General features: G+C 46.7%; 1 long non-coding RNA gene across 1 annotated transcript in view; it reads right to left on the reverse strand.

Annotated features, from left to right (window-relative positions):
- Positions 1–400: 400 nt before the first annotated feature.
- The window catches only part of LOC105237665, a 62,665-nt gene continuing 42,884 nt past the window's right edge, over positions 401–20,181 (reverse strand). The window contains exon 3 of the long non-coding RNA XR_004627318.1: positions 401–1,238. This is a non-coding gene — a long non-coding RNA (uncharacterized LOC105237665). The remainder of the gene's footprint in view (positions 1,239–20,181) is intronic.

Consider the following 20,181-nt stretch of genomic DNA (forward strand, 5'->3'; position numbering starts at 1 on the left):
TTACTTAAAGCCAATAAATGTTCTACGCCTTCTACAAATGACTTCGTTAATTATTTTAGGAACTCTTGTTATTTGTGGATTGGCTCTTTGATATCTGTCTTTCACAATTATTCTATTCTTTCATTTTCATTTCTTTGTCTTTTGCTTTTGTGTTCTAGGAAATTTATCTTCATCTTATCTATTACTAATTTAGTTCCCTGCAGTGTCCAATTGCATGTCATGGCTTCCATTTTAGAGTTTAATTCAACAACTATGTTTTCCAACCTAATAACATTTTTCTTCCACTTGGATTGTTTCCATTTTTTTAATGGCTTGTTCTAGTCACACAGGTGTAATTTTTTTTTTTTTAGCATCTAAGCATATGGTATTCTTTGGTAAATAAACAAAAAAATTGAATGGAACTGTCATTCATTTTCTTGATCAATGATTTCCTTTATTTCATTATTTAACTCCCCTTAGCCTTTTTTGTCTTTATTGCATCTACCACCTGAGATAGATGATAGATGGTTGACATATGAGAGAGAGAGAAGGAGAGAGAGAGAATCTAACCTCCCAGGACCTAGAACAATGCCTGGCACAAGTTGGCACTCCAGAACTATATGCTGGACATGTAAATACATTAATTTGCTCATAGTATCCTTGAGAAAGTAAACTAGCACAAAAAGATAAATAACAATCCAGGGCAACTAATGGAGAGTTATCAGAAATACATACATGATTAAAAGCCAAATAATTATACAGATACAGGTGTACTCTCTAATGAGAGCCAGGTGTGGATAGAGGGCATCACTTAATGGTTTGAATGATCAGAGCAGTGTCCATGGAGAAGCCAAAGATTGAGTGGAACTTTGAAAAAGGGGTAGGATCTGGAAAGGAAGGGGGCTGGTGGAATTTTCTTCCAAAAAGCATTCCTCTGGGATTTGGACCACTTCGCCCACTGCAGTCAGCAACCCAGTCCTTCAAAGTCACAACTACTTTTCCTATAATGTGATGAAATTTCAGGACCCAAACAAATAGAGAATTTTAGGCTGAAAAATTCCAGTCCATCTTCTTCTCTTTCACCCCTAGATGAAGGTGCAGAAAGCAGTCAAGGAGACTGGTTGTGGGAGATTTGTTTGGCAGGTTTCTTCCCTCTTGTGTCTTTGATTCTTGGGTCATTATGGCAGGCATCTCCGGTCAGGAACACTTTTAGGCACCAAATCTTCTCTTTATTGGGCTGTACTGTGCCTAGAAAGATGCTGACATCAATAAAAGTTTATTGAGAGTAAAGATGCAGCCTCTGACTCAAATGATGCATACTTGTAGTAATAAATGTGCCTATCATCATTAACTACAATTTGAAGGGTGCCCTTAGAATTGTGCAATGTACAACTGAATAGCTGCCCTGGGCACTCCTGTTATGACTAAAACCTGCCCTAATTCCTTCTATCTCTAATCACTTTCAGCTTCTCACTACCTATATGATTCAAGGCACCAACCTGATAGGGACTCTAAGGAGGCATAGAACATAGATGAAAATCAAGAAAAGAACAAGTTGAAATGGTTAACACTGAAGCCAGGGAATGTCTGTGTTAGGAAGGATTTCAGAGTTCATTGGCCCAATTCTCCCAGTGCAGGGGTTTTCTATCACCATGACTTGGACAGATGTCATCTAATTCATCTCCATGACTTCCAGGGTCTGGGAGCCCATGTCCTGAAGTTGTCATTTGCAAACCCAATGGGAAGGTGTAAATGGCAAGCAATTCATTTTTAAATATAATGAAAATAAATATATATAATACACTTAAATTTATAAAGTCCTTCTGGATGTCACACAGCTAAGTTCCTGTGTTGCTCTGCAAGAGAGATGAGAGGTAAACCTTTCTTTCTTTCTTTCTTTCTTTCTTTCTTTCTTTCTTTCTTTCTTTTTTGTTGTTGTTGTGAAAAATAAAATTTTATTATTTGGATGTGCCAGTGTATAATTTGTGGGGGCACTGGCAACAATTTTCCATGCTCAAATCCTCATCAACACACAGATAAAATGCAGGCAACATTGTAATGCACTGCTCATTGGAATACCAAATACAAGGAGGGCTATTAGAAGTAATAAAAGGAGGGCACATATTGCATGGTGCACTGGGTGTTATATGCAACTAATGAATCGTTGAACTTTACATCAGAAACCAGGGATGTATTGTATGGTGACTAACATAATATAATAAAAAAAACATTAAAATTAAAAAAATATATCTACTATTTTTTTTAAATCTATTTAACTCAGAAGAAGCATTCCTTATGGGCACTTAATGAGGATACCTATTCAATAAGATCTATCATCTCATCATATGGAATCCACCCGTAAAAATCATTAATAACAATAACCTGCTGACCACTGTAACCACCCCACCCTTTACCCATAGGCTTGTAATACACACTCTAACCGCTAGAGACACACTTCTCAGCAGCAGAAGGGGACTTTCCCGCTCCCAGGGGACCAACTAGTACAGCGATGTAAAAAAAATCCCACTCCTTGGAAAGTCCAGCCATTAGGACAAAGTCACAGAAACCACACCCACAACTTGATAAAGGACCGACATCTCGTTAGCTGGATGCAGCAGATCACCGAGGTAAACCTTTCTGAGCCTCCTGCCATGCTATGGTGGGAAGGAAAGGGAACGGCAGGGAAGACAAAGGCGAAGAGAAAAGATGACTTGATATCATAGCGCTCAGGCTGGAGTGATTTTTCTTCTCACCTTAGTGGAGTGGCTTCCAAATGCTAATCCCTGGTGCAGTACCAGACTGGCTGCTTCAGATTCCCAAGGAGTTTATACAGATTCCCAGGTCCAACCACTGACAGCCTGGATTTAGCAGATAGGGAGGTGTGGCCCAGACATCTCTATTTTTTTTTAAGTTTCAGATTATTTTGAAGTACATCCAGGTTGAAATTCACTTCCTTAGAGAGTCCAGATCACCCCATTCTTGGTGATGAAAAACAAAAACAAAAAAATGTCATAATCCCTAAAACTCATGCAAGCAGACAGCTCTTATGTCCTTTGGCTGTGTTTTCTGAAATCATGTTTTGTTTTGTTTTCTTACCACTGAAGGCAATTTGAGTAATGCTTTCCTGCTCTCCCCACCCCAGCCATGCCCCAAAGCATCACCTGAGGCCTGTGACTGGGCTTCTCCATCTCAGCTTGCCCTCTTGGTTGCGGGCCAACCAAGATGCTGACAGGAACAAAACTGACTTGTTTTTGAGAATAAAGATACAAGTGATGACTGAGATGACGCACGCACGTTCATGGAGGGAGACTCTCACATCCGACCTACCTTCTTCCGTCCACAGAGAGTCACGTTGCTACTCTAACCACATCACTAATTCCGAAAGACGGGGACTCCTACACACGGCCTCCAGGTCAATGCTCCTGGTTGGGGCAGGCACCTGGATGGCATCTAGTCCCAAGTTCCTGGCACCTCAACCTCTCAGCACTAATAGCCAAAGCCTATGGGTGTAACTGTAAAAAGGCAGTATTCTCAATTCGTAGACTCTCTGGGGTGCTTGTTGAAAAAAACAGACTCTCTGGCACACAAAAAACCTCCTAGATATCTGGGGTGGGGCCAGGAAATCCGCCTTCTGCACAAGCAAACCCAGGTAATTCTGAACAAGGCTGATTTTGAACTTCACCCAATCAGGATGAATGAAGGAAAAAGGAAAGTAAAAGTATACGGAAAAAGGGAACGACTTCTTCCCTGCCCTCCTAGGGCCATTGCTCCATTACATCTGGAGACCTTGGCCAGACATTCCCCTCATCTTCCTATCCATTCTCTTTCTTAGGAAAAGTTCTTATCTATCAGAAGAGTCATCTTTTAAAAAAAATTTTTTATTTTTATAATTTTTTAAAAGATTTTATTTATTTATTTGTCAGAGAGTGAGAGAGCACAAGCAGGGAGAAAGGCAGGCAGAGGGAGAACAAGCTCCTCACTGAGCAAGGAGCCTGATGGGGGACTCGATCCCAGGACCCTGAGATCATGACCTGAGCTGAAGGCAGTCACTTAACTGACTGAGCCACCCAAGTGTCCCTCATTTTTTCTTTTTAAGGCCAACAGTTAACTATGCATGGGGTCCAGTTCTATCCATTTGGGCAGAGGGGACAGAAGAAGGAGACAAGACAGTGGGCAGAAATATACAGGGAGAGAAGGACAGTGTTGGAAGAAAAGCCCAGGCTTGGGACTTGCCTATGTCACCAAAAAAAAAAGGAGTAGGAGGGGAAGGAGGAGGAGAAGAAGAAGGAAGAGAAGGAGGGGGGAAGGGGAGAAGAAGAAGAAGAAGAAGAAAAGAAAAGAAAGAAAAGAAAAGAAAAGAAAAGAAAAGAAAAGAAAAGAAAAGAAAAAAAAGAAAAGAGAAAAGAAAAGAAAAGAAAAGGAGGAAAGAAAGAAAGAAGAAATCTATACCCCTGTTATGTCATTTAGAATCAAATTATTAAGTGATGATTCATCCTTTAAGTTCTTTTCCAATGAGCCTTGGTTGTGGAAAATCAAAAGTCAAAAAAGTCATGCCTCCATCATGTATTGGCTAGGCAACCTTGGGCAGATTATTGAACCTCTCTGAGATTTAGTTCGCTTATCTGTAAAATGGGGATGATCACCTATAAGGGATGCCATTCATTTTAGTGAGGTGACATATTTAAAGTGCCTAGCACAGATTTGGGTCCATGATAGGCAGTCAAAAAGGCCTAGATATTATCAATAATATAACTCTGTAATATGCGTCTTTCTGCCCTTCTCTCCCCTTATTTCTTTCCACTTACTCTAGGCTCGAACTTGAGTTACTCACTATTCTCTAAAACCCTGATAAGCTGTGGGCTTTAGAGCCTAACAGAATTGGTCTAATCCTGTCTCCATTACCAACTCGAGCTCTATGACCTTTGTAGGAATAGAAGCCACCTCACCAAGTTTCTGTAAAGGCCAGTGCAACAGTGCATATAAGGAGCCCAGCTCCACGGTTAGCACTTAGTGTGCTCCATCCTTCCTTCCTTCTCCTTCCCTCCAGGCTCCCATATTGGTCCATGCTCTCGACCTCGGTGTCTTTGCTCATACTACTTCTTCCACCTGGAACGACCTTTCCCCATTTTCTGCTTGCTGGAATTCTTCCCAAAGCCATCTTCATACTACCCAATCCCAACAAACAAGATGCCCAGATAAAAGATTCTGTATTATCAAATAGAGTACTCACTGAAAATCTATTATACGTCAGGCACTGTTGCAAGTTCCTAGGGGTGCAGAGATGATTGAGGTCTAGTCCCTGAACTCAGCAAATTCAATTGACTTAACATAAGAACAAATAATTGTAATATTATGGGGTGAAAGTAGTGACAGAAGTTAAGTCTAAGGTGCTGGGAGAATACAGAAGAGCAGGCTCTTGCGTCAAATGGATTGGGGATCCCTTCACCGAGACAGGACTTTTGGGTTTGACCTTGAGAATGAGTGATGTTTGACAGGCACCGAGAGAGGACTTTTGGGTTTGACCTTGAGAATGAGTGATGTTTGACAGGCACAGAAGAGGGGAAAATGTTTTCTAAGACTATCCTGCACACCTGAACATCTGAGAGAGTCAGGAGGGCCAGCATGGCTGGAGGCTTTTCTAGAGTCAGGAGAGGATGGGCACAGAGCTAGGGAAGTAGGATGGGACCGGGATATAAACAGTGTTGACTTTGACCTGGGAAAGCTCCCAAGAAGTTGGCTCTCTTCCATCGCTGCTTGGCATATCGGGACAGCAGAGAATAGACCAGCAGTCCCATGAGAAACAGCAACCGAGGACAGGAGCAGTCTCTGGAAATCACTTAATCTCTAACGCTCATCATATCATTGGCTAAGAGGCCATGGGCAATAAGACTGTAACTCAAAAGACATGTGGATGTATAGAGGCCTCTTTCTGCTGGCTTTTTTTTTTTTCTTTTTAGCTACAAATGGATTTTCTTTTGATTTCTTAAATTCAATTGCAAAATTTAGAAAATCCCACTCTACTCACGAGGGAGTGAAAGTTGGAAGATTCGGTGCTTTCTGAAGAAAATTGCAATTCGGGAGTGAAAATTTCATCTCACCATCCAGCCTTCTCAATGAACCAGAGGTCAATGACCACAGCACTGGTGCAATGCTTTATCCTAGGGCCTTCTAGAATATGTTTTTGGCCAGGTATTTGTGTTGGTCTCCAGGCTCTGCCTGGCCCCATGCCTGAAGCAGAAATCATTGCCCTCCAGATGCTGGCTGTTCATACTTAACTTATCACCTCCTGGGCTTAGCACACAAGGCCAGGCAAGGTCCCTGGCCAACTTTACCATTCTTTTCCCCCACATTCCTTATGCTCCAGACACACTGAATCCCTCACCATGCTCCAGACACAGTAGCCCTTTCATAGTGCTAGAAATTTGCTTTGCCTGTGCCTATCTGAAAGGCTCTCATCACCTCACTCCCAGCAACTTTCCTCTGCCCCCAAACTCCCAAACATACTTACCACATACCTAATTCACATTCTAACAAACTCATACTCACCCTTCAAGTTCAGTCATGTGTCACTGATCTCAGTGAAACCTCCCTCAGCCACCCCGTTCTCCCCTAATGGTAAATCACTCTTTCTTGGATCTCTTACAACCCTTCTCCTGCCCTGTTGTGCAGTAACATATCTGATGATTTCTCTGTGATTTCCAGGGAAACTGGGCTCCCACAGGGCAGGTGGCTGGGGACTATATATCTCCAGCCTAGCACCCAGCATAAAGTCTAGTTCATAGTAAACTGTTTGTTGATGGTCTCCACCACTAACTTCAGTGGAGTAAGGACTACCTTCGTCTTGTGTAGTGTAGCTTCTGCACAGCCAGCACAGTGCCTGGTGTGTAGAATGGACTCAATTAAATTGGTTCAATTAATTAATTGGTTGAATTAATTGTATTTAATCAACTCAAGAGAGTGAAATGAAATGAAAGACTTGACCAAGTTAAATTTCCTGAAAATTGACTAATTTGGAGATTATTGTGATTTCAAATATTTATTGAGCACATGTCCAATTTTTTATTCACACAAACTATAAGAGATATGAAGATAAATGAACAAAAAACTTGTGGATATGTGGGATGGTGGATAAGATCTTTATAACAGCACTATTAACACACAGTAAGAAGCAATGAGCACCATGGAAGAGGGGCAGATTAAGTGTTATGGGAACTCAGGGTAGAGGGCACTTCTCCCATAGGGTTAGTTGGGGTCTTCATGGAGGACAAGTCACTTGACTTGGGGCACCTTATATGATGTTTTTCCAGCGTGACCCTGGATGTGGCTGATTGGAGGTGGACACCTGAGCTGGGTTGAGTCATTAGTCTCTCTCCCAGGAATTGGGATTAGAGACTTTAGAGCACTAATCAATTTTTCCTGGTCCTTTCAATTAAAGACAAGTAGCCTCTGGAGCTGTGTAGTTGCAGCCTTTTATAAACTGCTCAGAGATGCAGAAAAATCAGGCCTGGGGAGAGAGCAGAATGCAGGGGCACCCAGGAAAGCAGACAAGAGTGGCCATATGCCCTCAGTGAGTGTGAGACTGAGGCCTGGCTTTCTGATGGCTCCCATTCCTAGTTCCAGCCCCTCAGTGACCTGCAGCATCTCGGTCCATGGATATTCTAGAATACTCCAAGATCCTTGCAGTACATCTCCTTTTCTGCTTCAGCTAGCTGGACTATACCACCACAACCAGCAAACCTTGGTGAAGCCTGGGTAGGTGGGAAGAAATGGGCCACATCCAGGATGGGGGCTAGTGGGGAAGAGGTAGGAAGGTCTAGTTTATGGGTCTTCATTTCCATTTCACATTCCCTCACTCCCCTTCAGAATCTCAGTCCAGAGGCCCTTCCATCTCTAAAAGCGCCCTGCAACCTAGTAGAGAAGGACCTACATGGCTCAGGCTAATGCTGTCCTGGCTATTCGCGGGTGTCTTAGAGACCCCTGGAGTAAACTGGGTATCTTGTTCCCAGGGAATGACTCTACATCCAGGGTCTCTGTAGCAAAAGTGATTCACTCAATAGAACTCAATAGAACAAATCTAAGAAGTGTTTACACACATGCATGCTTACATACATCCACACACATGGGTAGTGAGGAACACGTGGATTCGTATGTAAATGATCCCTCTCTATATCTTTGTGGAATCATATCAGTGCATACTTGTTTCTATCTATGGAGAAAAATCATAGAGAGTCATCATTACAAAGAAAGTACACTAAGCTCCCACCCTCTGGTGGCTTTGAGGTCTACTAAAGTGCACACATGGCAACCTCTTTACAAAAACTTAACCCAGCTACTCTGAGCTGAATCATACCCTCAATCAAGGCTCATACTGTGTGGGAGGGCTCCGGGAGGAAAGGGGCATCGTTGGTGTTTCTCAGGGGGTTGTGGGATTCTGACATTTAGCTGATCAAGTGGGGGAGGGGACAGTGAAGTTTGATGGAGCCCTGAGTCATATGCAGTTAGAAGGAGTGCTCTCTAAGAAAAAAAAAAATGTGTGTGTGTGTGTATGTCATTTTACTAATGTAGAATGTGTACTAGGTCCAGGGCTTTGGGAAAGGCTGGGGCAAGTGACAGATTCCGAAGCTTTAGTTTTATTAGCTTTGTAGGAAATTGACTCGGGAGTGGGACAATGGGAGCTTGAACTCAAATTTCACTTTCCTTTCTTCTGTCCTTGTCATTTCCATGCAAATTGAAGTCCCTAGAGGATTGTAGTTCCACAAGAGTACCACCCTGCTCACAGAGGGGATGCCAGGTCTCTCATGTGGGCTTGTACAAGTCTCCTGCAGGCTAGAGAGGCCAAACCTGGATGAAACACCTGGCCAGGTGAAGAACAGAAACTGGGCAGCTCAAGAGGGAGAGAAATAAGCAGTTGCCACCCCTCTTGTCCAGCAGCTCCTAAACTCTTTCATCTCGATCCCTTTACTTCTACCTCTCACAGATCCTCCCTCTCTCTCAACCTCCAGGTCACCCAATCCCTTCCTTTGGGGAACTGGGAAGACTCACCATTCATCTTGTGATGTCATTTCAGGCTGGGCTCTAGGGAAGCAACGTAGCTAAGAACGGGAGCTTGAAGTGATCTTGCCTGGGCTTGAAGCCCAGTTCTGCCAGTTCTTAGCTAAGTGACATTGGGCAAGTTATTTCAGCTTTCTGACTTCTAGTTTCTTCCCAATAAAACTGAGATAAAATTAGACCCCACCTCATAGGATATTGTGTAAATAATTCAAGAGAAATCTCTAACACAGTAAATGCTCGTAAGGTTGATTCCTTTGCATTCTAACTGACTAGCACTGCAATCCAACTGTTGGACTTTAACACTCTGGTCTCCCCCCCTTCATGAGACTCATGACCCTCGTAGAAGTAGTCTCTTCCCTCACCCCACCCCCCTGAGGAACTCAAAGCATTTCTCAGATGTACTGCCTTAGAGCAATAGACAAGGAACTTGGGATGATTCTCCTCATTTTATAGCTGATCAAAGTAAGACCCAGAGCTGGGAAGAGCAGGGCCAAAGCTTCAGAAAAAGCAAAGGTATATCTACAAGTGAAACCAAAGCCCCATGGCACCTTAATACAAGACTCTGGATTGGGAAACAGAGTAGGACTGTGCCTAGGGAAGTTTTGACTCTGCCTGGAACCCTGTTAGGGAGGAAGGAATAAGCAGCAAGTGGTCCAGGGGAAGTCACCTGTCCCCACAATTTACAGCAGCTGTGTTCTGCTTCCTCCTTGAATTCCAACTCAGCCCAACAAACAGAAAGTTCTGGGTTCCCTGAGCAGTCAAGAGGTCTATGGCCCTGATCAGTCCTTAGTTCTGCCACCAGCTAGCTTTTTTGTTTCTAAAATCAGAGATAGGCCATAATGACATCCAAGGTTCTTACCTTGGTGCTTATTTTAAACCTCCTCAGAAATTGCTTTATCTCAAAGTCACTTGGAAAAAAGAGCCAGAGCCAATATCCCAGAATGTTGCACTTCCTACAAAACACTACATCCTGGGTTTCCATCATGTCCCAGAAAGCTCTGGTCCCTGAAGGCTCATGGCCCAAAATGGCCAGCCGCTATCATCCTTTGACTGTGGAACTACTAGAGTTTGTGAGTGATAGGATTAGCTGGGTCTGGAGGTGACAGCAGGAAGCTTGGCTGGGCCTTGAGCAAGGAAAAAAAAATCAAGAAACCACGGTGCTTCAATTTGGAGAGTAATTTTTCAAGTAATATTTGTTTTACACAAATGAGCATAGACACCTGTCCATTCCCATATGGGCAGGGAAAATGGGGTAAGGGGCTCAGAATCAAATTACAGGGGCAGAAATTTAGACATTTGCAAGAATAGCTGAACTGTCTGAGGTATGGAATGCTGAAAAGGTTGACCACAGGTAAAAGCACAAACCCTTTGGTGTCTCTGACTTCCATGTGTTCTGCTTAGGAGAATGTATCACATGACCCCCATCCCACCTACCCATTACTGTGGATTCCCTCCCTGCCTGAAAATTCTAGAATTCTGCATGGGTTGAGCAAGAAAGCACATAGGAGGACTGACTTGGCAAAAGGAACAGGTTTGGCAATGAATGTGTCACAGTGTGACCCCAGACAAGTTACTTAATTTGACCATGCAAAAACTAAGGATGTTCACATCCTGTCCAGCAACAGCACTTCTGCGCTGCAAGGGCTAAGCCCTGACCCTTAGAGACTGATCCCAACATAGGAGTCATGAAAGATTCTTCTTCCTCGAAGTCTTATCCCAGCCACAACCTCACCACAAAAAGACCTTGTGACCTAGGTCATCAGGCAGTGCTACCCACCTCCTGCACTAAGCATCCTTGAGTTTATAGCCCCGCTGGACAAAGTGTGATGATCCAGAAGAAAAAGATGATGGCCTTCAAGTACTCCTAGAATGGACTCCACCCCCAGGAGCTGCCAGACTAATGGAGATGACAATGAACATATTGAAATAATCCTACAGGAACTTATGGAGGAAAAAAAAACTACTAAGTGAAAATTAACATAGCCCAAGCCACCCACTAATAAAAGATGAACAGTGAGTGGAATTAATCAAGGAAGGCTTCAGGGAGAAAGTGATTTTTAAGACTGGTAGTAGAAGGAAGGGAGTCACTGATTCAGACACAGTGAATCTAAGAGTGGGTCATGGGGAATAATCTGAGAGAAGGCTCTGATCCCAGGGTAGGCAAGCACAGCGCTATTCATGTGCAGAGGCTATATAAGCACACAGCAAGTTACTCCTAACCCTGGGTCTATCTCCCCCTCCACAGAGAGAGAAACAAGGTGAACTAGGTAGTCCCTACAGCTCCTTCCAGCTCTAGCATTCTATACTTTACAATCCTGAAGTATAGGGAAGAGTCTAAGAGTGAGTTGGCTTGGGTAGAGTGGAAAACAGGTGGTAAGTAGGAAGGGATAGGCCAGGCTGTTGGGGCATCTAATCTGAGCTTACTGCAGGTATACCAGCTTGGGCTGAGCAAAGTCAAAGCCTACCGCTGACCAAGCATCATCCAGGACTGGTTCTTGTAAAGCAGCCCCAGAGCAGAAGGCAAGCTGTGTAAGTGACAGGATAAACCCAGATGGATGAAAAGAGAGTAAAATGTGTCAAGAAAATGGGGCTGGGGGGCACCTGGGTGGCTCAGATGGTCAAGCGTCTGCCTTCGGCTCAGGGCAGGATCCCAGCATCCTGGGATCAACCCCTGGGTCAGACTCCCTGCTCATCAGGCAGTTTGCTTCTCCCTCTCCCTCTGCCTCTGCCTCCCTTGCTCATGCTCTCTCTCTGTCTTAAATGAATGTTTGAAAAAGGAAAAAAAGAAAATGGGACTGGATCTAGAAAGGTTCTAAAACTTTGGGATGACTTACCCATCCCCTCTAACAACAGACCACTTGCTGGCTGAACGGTCCCAGCCCTGGCTGCCCTGTGTTTTCAAATTCCTCAGCTAGCCCATGTGTATGAATCTAGACTGCCCCTATGCCTGAGCTGTTTGCAGAGAGAAAAGAGACTTATTCCCCACATTCCTGCCCCACGCAAGAGAGAGGCCTAGTCTAGAGCAGGACCTCGAGGACACAGGTGTGGGGTTTGGGAAGCCTTGAGTGATCTGTAGAGCACAAGGCTTAGGGACCCTCATCCCGCCCTGAAGGATGTACTCACTGGCCTATGCCTTGAGATCCCCAACATTCTGCAGCCCACAGCACCTTCGCCAATTCAAATGGGTGCCAAGGGAAGAAATAGGTATAGAAAACAAAGGGTGTGGCAGGATTACAAAGCAAGGGGCTTGGTACAGGTCATGGTCCAGGGAAATCCCCAAACAGAAGTGCCCCAGCTGGTTTCCCCATCACTTTGGGTAACTTTCCATTGCCACACACCCACCCGCACCCCCAGGTCTCTTCTAAAAAAACCTGTTGCTCACTTAGTGACCTGTTGGGTATGGGAATCAAATGAAGCAATGAGCCCAGTTCCTGAACTTGAGAAACTACAGTCTACATGGGAAGATAAAACTTACACCCATGTCCCAAGTTGGCAGGATCCAAGAGGGTATACAGTGATCAAGGGGCAAACCAAAATACAACAGCTCAGAGAAGGGTGTGTCCATGAGAACTGAAGCAGCGAGAGGATGCTTCTGGCGGGGGGGGGGGCAGCACATAGAGGGCACAATGACATGGCAATTGGTGAATATATGGGAGACAGGAAGGCAGGAGGTGTCGTTTAGGGAGCAGGGAACAGAACACTGACCCATTTGAGGGGACAGACCATACAGAGAAACTGGAGTGAAATAAACCATCATTTGTTGAGTGCCTACTATATACCACTGGCTGTGCCAGGCTCTTTCCATCTGTTATCTCATTTTATCTTCCCAACAAAAGTGGTAGTGTCTTTATTTCCATTTTGCAGATGGGGAAACTGAGGCACTTATAGGAATTTAGACCTGACCTGGTGGTCCATGAGAAGTCCCTGCCAGTGGCCAAACTGGGAAATAGCTTGATGGTAATGATGACAGAGTAAGACCAGTTTGGCCGTCGTCCCCAGGGCACTGGAAAACATTGTCTGTCTATCACTTGAAGGGTCAAGAGGAGACATGACCCTGAAGCCTTCTAGATGGCTTTGGGACATTGAGTGATGATCTCAGAGCTGGGGATTCACCCTCATGACTCAGGTGCACTAAAATTAGCCCCTGCCCCAAGCACCTGGTGTCAGCTGTGTCCCTCTCTCCTTCCCCTGGTGCTCAGCTTCTCCGTCTTATCAACAAGCACACTCCTCCCTGGCCCCGCAATTGGATGAGGTAATTAATCATCACTAACTGTTAATGAGGCCATCGAGGTGTTATCATCACAGCCACCAAACTGCGGCTATGACTAACTGACTAGTGTCAGAGATTCAGAAAGCATTGATAATTATTATAATTATTTTTTCCAGTCTTCATGTTTTTCCGATTTTTGAGGTGCCAGGTGCAAGCTGGAGAGTGAAAGGAAGACCCAACCTTTCCCAGAACTGAAAAGACACGCCATTTTGTTCAGCCTCCCACCCGGGCTGTGGTGGGTGAGGGGAATGCCTGCCAGGGTCCTATTTGACTCTCCAAGCAGCACCTTGATGAAGGTCAGCGTCACTGAGCCATCTGGGGGCTGGGGTGAGTCAGGCCAGATGGGGGAATCAGAAGCGTTGTACCCGAGCGTGGCCACCCAGGCATACAGCCGGGGAATCCCTCAAGGGAACCGTGGACCCGTGCTGACCAAATCCGGCCTGAAGGAAAACCCTGTCTTGCTACATGACTCCTGATTCATGGCTTTCCCCTCCTGGAACTTGGCTCACGTGCTGCCCCTGAAGCATAGCCATCACCAGCTGCCTCACATTATTTTAAAAATAGTCCCACCCCCAAATTCCTCAGACAGCAAACTCCACCTGACTCAGAGACACTGAAGCACCAGCAACTATAAATGTCATCTGCAGGAGGCCACCCCAGGACCTCCCGCTGATCGTCAGCGGCCTGCCCGGTATCCTATAAACACTACCCACAAACGCTTCCGATCTACTAGGGGATTGACCCTGAATGCCGTTCATTCCACTGTTGATAAAACGCAAACCATTCCCTAGGGAGGGACGGGAAAAGGGACAAGGGAACTAACACTTGCAGGGTACTTTCTATGTGCCAGGCACCATCGGGGGACCTTTCAACACCTCATTCCAGCTCATCTTCACACAGCCCTGTGAAATGGATAATTTTGACACTTTGATTGGAAAGAGGATCCGTGGCTCCCGTTTGCCCAAGGCCACTCAGCAGAAGTTGGCAGAGCTGGAATCAGGACTGAAACGTCTTTGATTCCAAAGCCTGTGGTTTTCCTAACATGCTGCTGGCGGCTGCCTACCTCTGTGAAGGGACGGCGGAGTGGGCGGCCCCTGCGGGTACACTGCTCGGGTTCAAACCCTGCTGCTGGCCACCTACTAGCGTGTGAGTTTGGCTTGGGTACATCACCTCTCTGACACTCAGTCCCCCCACCGGTATGGCGGGCCGATGGGGGTACTGGCCTCAATTACACAGATCTCCAGTAGGATTGTTGTCAAGATTAAAGGAGGTAATACGTGCACACCATTTAGAACAGTGCCTGGTACATTCCAACGGTTAGCCCTTGGTCTGTTTCTATTATTTAAAGAATACATGATACTTAGGCTCTGTCCTGAAAGCAGCTCTTAAAAAGGGAAGGAACACGACTTTGCTGAACCCCAAAGGGGCAACCAGGGCAATCACATTTTGTCATTACTCAGTTTTTCCTCAGGTGACCGTGCCTGAGAGCACAAGCCACGAATCATTAAACGCGGTTCTTAATGTGATGGGGAGGGGGTGGAGGCCAGGCCCAGGTTGGGATTGGGGAAGGAGAAGATGGCATGAGGAAATCAGACCTGCCCCCAGGCGCAGGAATACCCGACCACGTTTATTCAGGAAGTGGGTAGGCGGTTGACATGCTTATATATTATTTTCAGGGTGGACTTTTTCTGCTCCTCCCCGGGCTCCTCGGTAGCTTTAGGACAAAGAGAAGACATCTCAAACTCAGCACTTTGAAGTCACAGATATTGCCAGGATGGGGTAATTCCAGAGAAGTGGACATCTGCCCGTGACTGGCACTATTCCTCTTTCAGCTTGGGAAGGCCAAGTGAGATGATCAATCCAACTGGCCTGGGAAGGCCCAGGGCCTGCCCCACCCTGCCCTCGAACGCACGCATGCGCACGCCCACGGGAGGGGAGGCGGTAACGCTCCGGTTTACCTAGACACCCTGTCTGCAACACTACAGTGAAAACTAGAGAAGTTTTCTTGAGAGGATGGGAAATTGCAGTTATGACCTACTTCTTAGTGTTCAGTTGGCCAGTTACCTTTAAGAAAATGGTGTTTTCCAAGGGGTGGGGACGAGAGCACCTGGTAAGGGTGAAGCTGTTGGTGAAGGAAACCACTCTGAGGCTTTAGAAGCCAAACAGCTGATGACAGGGCCCCGGAGGGCTGACCATGGGGGACAGGAAGAGATAGGGCTGGGCACGGTATGCAGAGAGCCCAACTCAAATCCTGGGGACCCTCTGGACTCAGCCAGGAGCAAAGCCTGTGGGAATTTTCCCAGCCTTGCCGTCATAATGAACAAATTGTGTTCACTGACTAGTTCTCTCTATCCAGTCCTACAGCCATCCCTGGAAACGATGTCCTTCCCAAAGAGGAAGTGGGAGAGATTACTCTGGCCCTCTGATTGGAATGTGATTATTAGTGGGTGTGACAGGCATCGGAGGATCAGCAGATGAGACGGTAAATCTGACCAGCCCTGGGAAAGCCCTACTCTCCACAAATGTATCACACAGACGTGAGCTGCACGGTAGAGAACAACTTAACAAGAAGGAATGAAGGAAGATACCAAATGTCATGTATCAAGTCACCCTAAACTTTCTGGAATTTGTTCTAAGAAAAACCCCTATAAAATCCAAGGTCTTGCCTTGCGTCCTGCCTTGCTTTCCCTTCAGGCTATCGGCACGTGGTCAAGGGGATTCTGGGGATGGCAAAACCCTAAGTCCCTATCTGCACCTGCTTCTGCCCCAGCTGGTCTGGTCATGTCGGGAAGGGAAGGGAGGGGGAGTAAGGAGATGAAGTGTCAGAGGCCAGGGATGGGCTTGTAAACCCCCAGACACCTGCCAGAGCCCTAAACCTGCGTCAGAGTCTGCACTATCAAAAGGAAAGAAAGCAAGTGTGCCACAACCAAATCATAGTAGCCAGAGTGGAAAATATAGCTCTGACACAGGCCGTTGGCTCTGGGGAAAATTCTGCCAACGAAACATATTGAGACTCAATGTTGTTTATTTTCTATCGTTGGCAGCCTTGGAGGGTGGGGGTTTCTCCTCTTTTTCTATCTGGGAAGTGGTGGGTATTTTTCTCTCATTGCATGCCCTTGGGAAGGCTACAGACAGGAAAAGGGACTCAGGGTCAGCAATGATGGGATCTCAGCGGCTGTGGGTTTTCTTCTGGGATACTGAGAGGATGGGGGGAGGACCACACCTTTGTGGTGTCTTTTTTTATCGAGATGTATTTGACACATAACATTACATTAGCTTCAGGCATAATGCCAACTGTTAACATTTTAAAAATGATCAAAGCCGCGCTGTTCATCTCGGTATGGCGATATGGGTAAAGAAATAAACTGATCAGCTGGAGACCAAAGTTCTGACTCCATCTCTGCCACTCGGGCAAGTTCTTTAAAGGCTCTGGACTTCAATCTCCTCATGGGTAAAATGAGAGGGTTAATATGAAAATTACCTGAAAAATATGGAATTACCTTAATAAAACTCTCGAATCCCTCCCAGCTCTAAGACCTGTAAGCACTTGGAGTCCACCTTAACCCCACACATCCCGGCTACCTGACTTTGGGCTAGTCGGCTAACCTCTCTCCATTCAGTTTCTTCATCTGCAAAACCACAGCGAGGTGGGCCTTGCCTACCCCCCCGGGGCAGCTGGGAGAACCGAATAACACAGTGCATGTAAGTATGTCACTCTAGCTATGAGGAGACTATTTGTGTCATTTCCCTTTCCCAGGAAAAATGGTAACACGAGCAGCTTTTGACTGTCCAGAACTCTGGGTGCTCCCTGATGCTAGCAGCAGGCTTAGAGGAAAGCAGGACAGGGTTTTTGTTGAAGAAAATGTTCTGACTGCCAGGATCATTAGACGTTAGGACCCTTTTCTGAAAGACTTCAGGACAAAGCTTGACACCAGGCTGTGTACTTATGTCTGGAAAGCAAGGACTGGAACCAGATGACTCCTGACTTCCCTTCTAGTTTAGAAGGAAGTCTTTTAGGTCTCCCACAAAAGAGCTAGACCGGGAAGATGATCTGCGTGGACGACAGCCCTTTGGATTTTAACTGGACCATTTCCAATCTCTAAAGGCTTCCTAGAATCTGGGGGTGGCTTCTTGGAAGGTGCTTCTGGAGGGCGAGTACATGGCAGCGTGCTCTGAACCAGTGGATTGGGAAGCTGGGTGGAATTCTGAGGGAACGAAGTGTAGAAGGAATACAGAGGAGTAGTTCAGTAGTTTCCAAGAAGGGAAGTTTAGTGAACAGGGATGGCTATTTTGAGAAAAGTCTTGCTCTTAGAAGAAGCTATATGGCGTAGTTTCTTGAAAGGTCTAAGTTTGGGGGGCCCAATGTGGCATATAATAAGAAATCAAAGGGGCGCCTTGGTGGCTCAGTCGGTTGAGGGTCTGCCTTCTGCTCAAGTCATGATCTCAGGGTCCTGGGATTGAGTTCCGCATGGGGCTCCCTGCTCAGCGGGGGGTCTGCCTCTCCCTCTCCCTCTGCCCCTCCTCACTGTTCATGTTCTCTCTCTCTCTCTCTCAAATAAATAAAATCTTAAAAGAAAAAAAAAAGAGAAATCAAAGAGTGATCCAGGTAAACCACCTAAGCCAGGTAGCCCACCTAAGCCAGGTAGCCCACCTAAGCCAGGTAGCAGTCAAATGTGGGCATCAGCAGGGGTCTGGGGGGCTTGGCCTTGGGTCAGGCGGTGTCAAGTCTGTGGCACACAGTAGACACACGTTATGTAAAAGCAGACAGATCGCAGGAGCTCTTCATAGAAGAGCTGCAGTCACATCCCGCGCACACACACGAGCACACGTTCACGCTCACACCAGATCTGATTGCTTAAGCTCGCCATCTCTGGATTGAGAGGATGAATAATAGATCTGCAGACCAGTGTGTTTCCCCAGACATGTCACAGGAAGGAAGGTCTGCAGGCTCCCTGTGAACCCTGGGCAGAGGGGGATTTTAGAAGGAAGCTTTCTGAAAAGCTCAGGTTCCCATGGCTGTAATGTGGTTGGTAGGAAGGAAAGTGAGGCCTGACAGACGGCACCCCGTGGAGCAGTGGGAAGGACGAGCCTAGAGAAAGCCTGCGTGGCTTGTGGGTTCGTGGCATGGCGAGGCACGAGAAATTCCTAGAGCTTCCTCCTGCTGTTGGTTCCGGGAAAAGCCACCAAGGCTTTCCTCCTTGAGTCAAGGATAAGACCACAAGGGAACTCATTCATGTCTTTAGCTATTTTGTGGCGGTCAAGTGTTTCAACCGCTCCACAAGCCTGTTTGATCCTCTGCAACGGAGGAAAAACACTGAGGATTCTCCCCCATTTCACAGAGACAGAGACTGAGGCTCGCTAAAGTCGGAAGTCATTTCCACAGCCACATGGAGGAAAGACAAAACTGCCCCAGGTCTCCCTTTCGGGGGCATAGGTCTTTGCCATTTGAGAGTCTTAAACTCGTGTTTGCCAAAATGAACAAAATATTCCCACCAGGCTACGTTGTGTCTCCTCCATCACTGGCATCTGGGGAACATGGGCCCAGGTTCTGAGGACAAAATACACACATACACACATAGACACGTGCGTGCATACACACACGTGAACGAACACAGGAAAAGATGCTTCACGGCTCTAGGTGGTGTGCACCAAGTACGGCCACGCACAGTCATAAGCACTGAAGGGAACTTTAAAAAGCAAGAAAGCTCAGTGGGATGAGATTGGTAAAGAAAGGCTCCCAGAGGGGGTGTCGCTGAAGGGCTCTGCGAGATGGAAGGGGAGCGGGTGGGTCCAGCCACTGCGGGTCCCTAAAGCCATGAGCTGGAGAGCAAAGGAGCTGTGAGAGAACAGGCTGTCTTCTGACCACAGGCTGAGAGCCCTCTTGCTTGGGCCCGAGACCTTGGGCAGAAAATCTCCTGGCCAGAAGGCTACAAAGACATTCGGGACTGTGAATCCCGAGCTCAGATGGCTGGATTCCGTACTGAGCGTTCGTACAAACAGGAGTCTGGTGATGACATGGGTGCATTAGGGAGATGGGTGTACGGTCTGGAGAAATCCAAAACGACTTAAGGAATGCATTCGGTTCTCTGGTGGGCCGGGGTTGCAGGGAACAATGCATGTAAAGAGTTAACTCGGTTGTTTCTAGAATGGTAATGCCAGTAAACCTTCTCTTGGCCTTTAGCTTGGCTGGAGGGGAAGTACAGGGGACCAAGGGTGGGGTCGATGTGAAGCGCTCAGCATCCCTCACACCATTTCTGCAAACCCAGACCTCGGCTGCATTGCCCCGGCGCCTCGACCCCAGCTTTCCTGCCACTGTGGCCTCTGCAGGAGCAGCCTCTGGCTGTATGTGGCCTCCTGTGTGCAGCCCAGGCCCTCTTCCTCACCTCCAGTTTACTCAAAAGCCCTCTGATTTTACATGAAATGAAACAGAAGCCCCAGCTGTGGTTATAGTGACCAGAAGCTCCCGTGGCCTGCTCCCACCATCATCTGCCTCCCCCAGGGGCCCTGCCTCTTTCGTCCCCAGCAGCCACCCTCCCGCCCATGCAGGAAGGGCTGGGCGAGGAGACCGACTCTTCCTCCCCTTGCACCACCCTTTGGATGTTCGAAGTCATTTCAGGAGGCCCCCGAAAGGAAAGGGAAATTGTGGTGGCATCGACAGTCATAGCTGTGCTGACAATCGTGGTTGACGGAATGGTGGCGTCGTGACAGAGCCGCCGTTCTGGAGGCGGTGGACGGCCAGGTGAGCGTCACCGAGTAGCACTATGTGCCAGGCACCACGACAAGCGTTTGTCCCATTTTCTTCTCATATCCAGGACATGGCTATTAGTTCGACAGATATGATAGGCTTCCCTTGCGGAAGCACCTGTGGGGTCCCCGATGGC

This window comes from Ailuropoda melanoleuca, chromosome 8, assembly GCF_002007445.2.
Source record: "Ailuropoda melanoleuca isolate Jingjing chromosome 8, ASM200744v2, whole genome shotgun sequence".
Classification (NCBI taxonomy): Eukaryota; Metazoa; Chordata; class Mammalia; order Carnivora; family Ursidae; genus Ailuropoda; species Ailuropoda melanoleuca.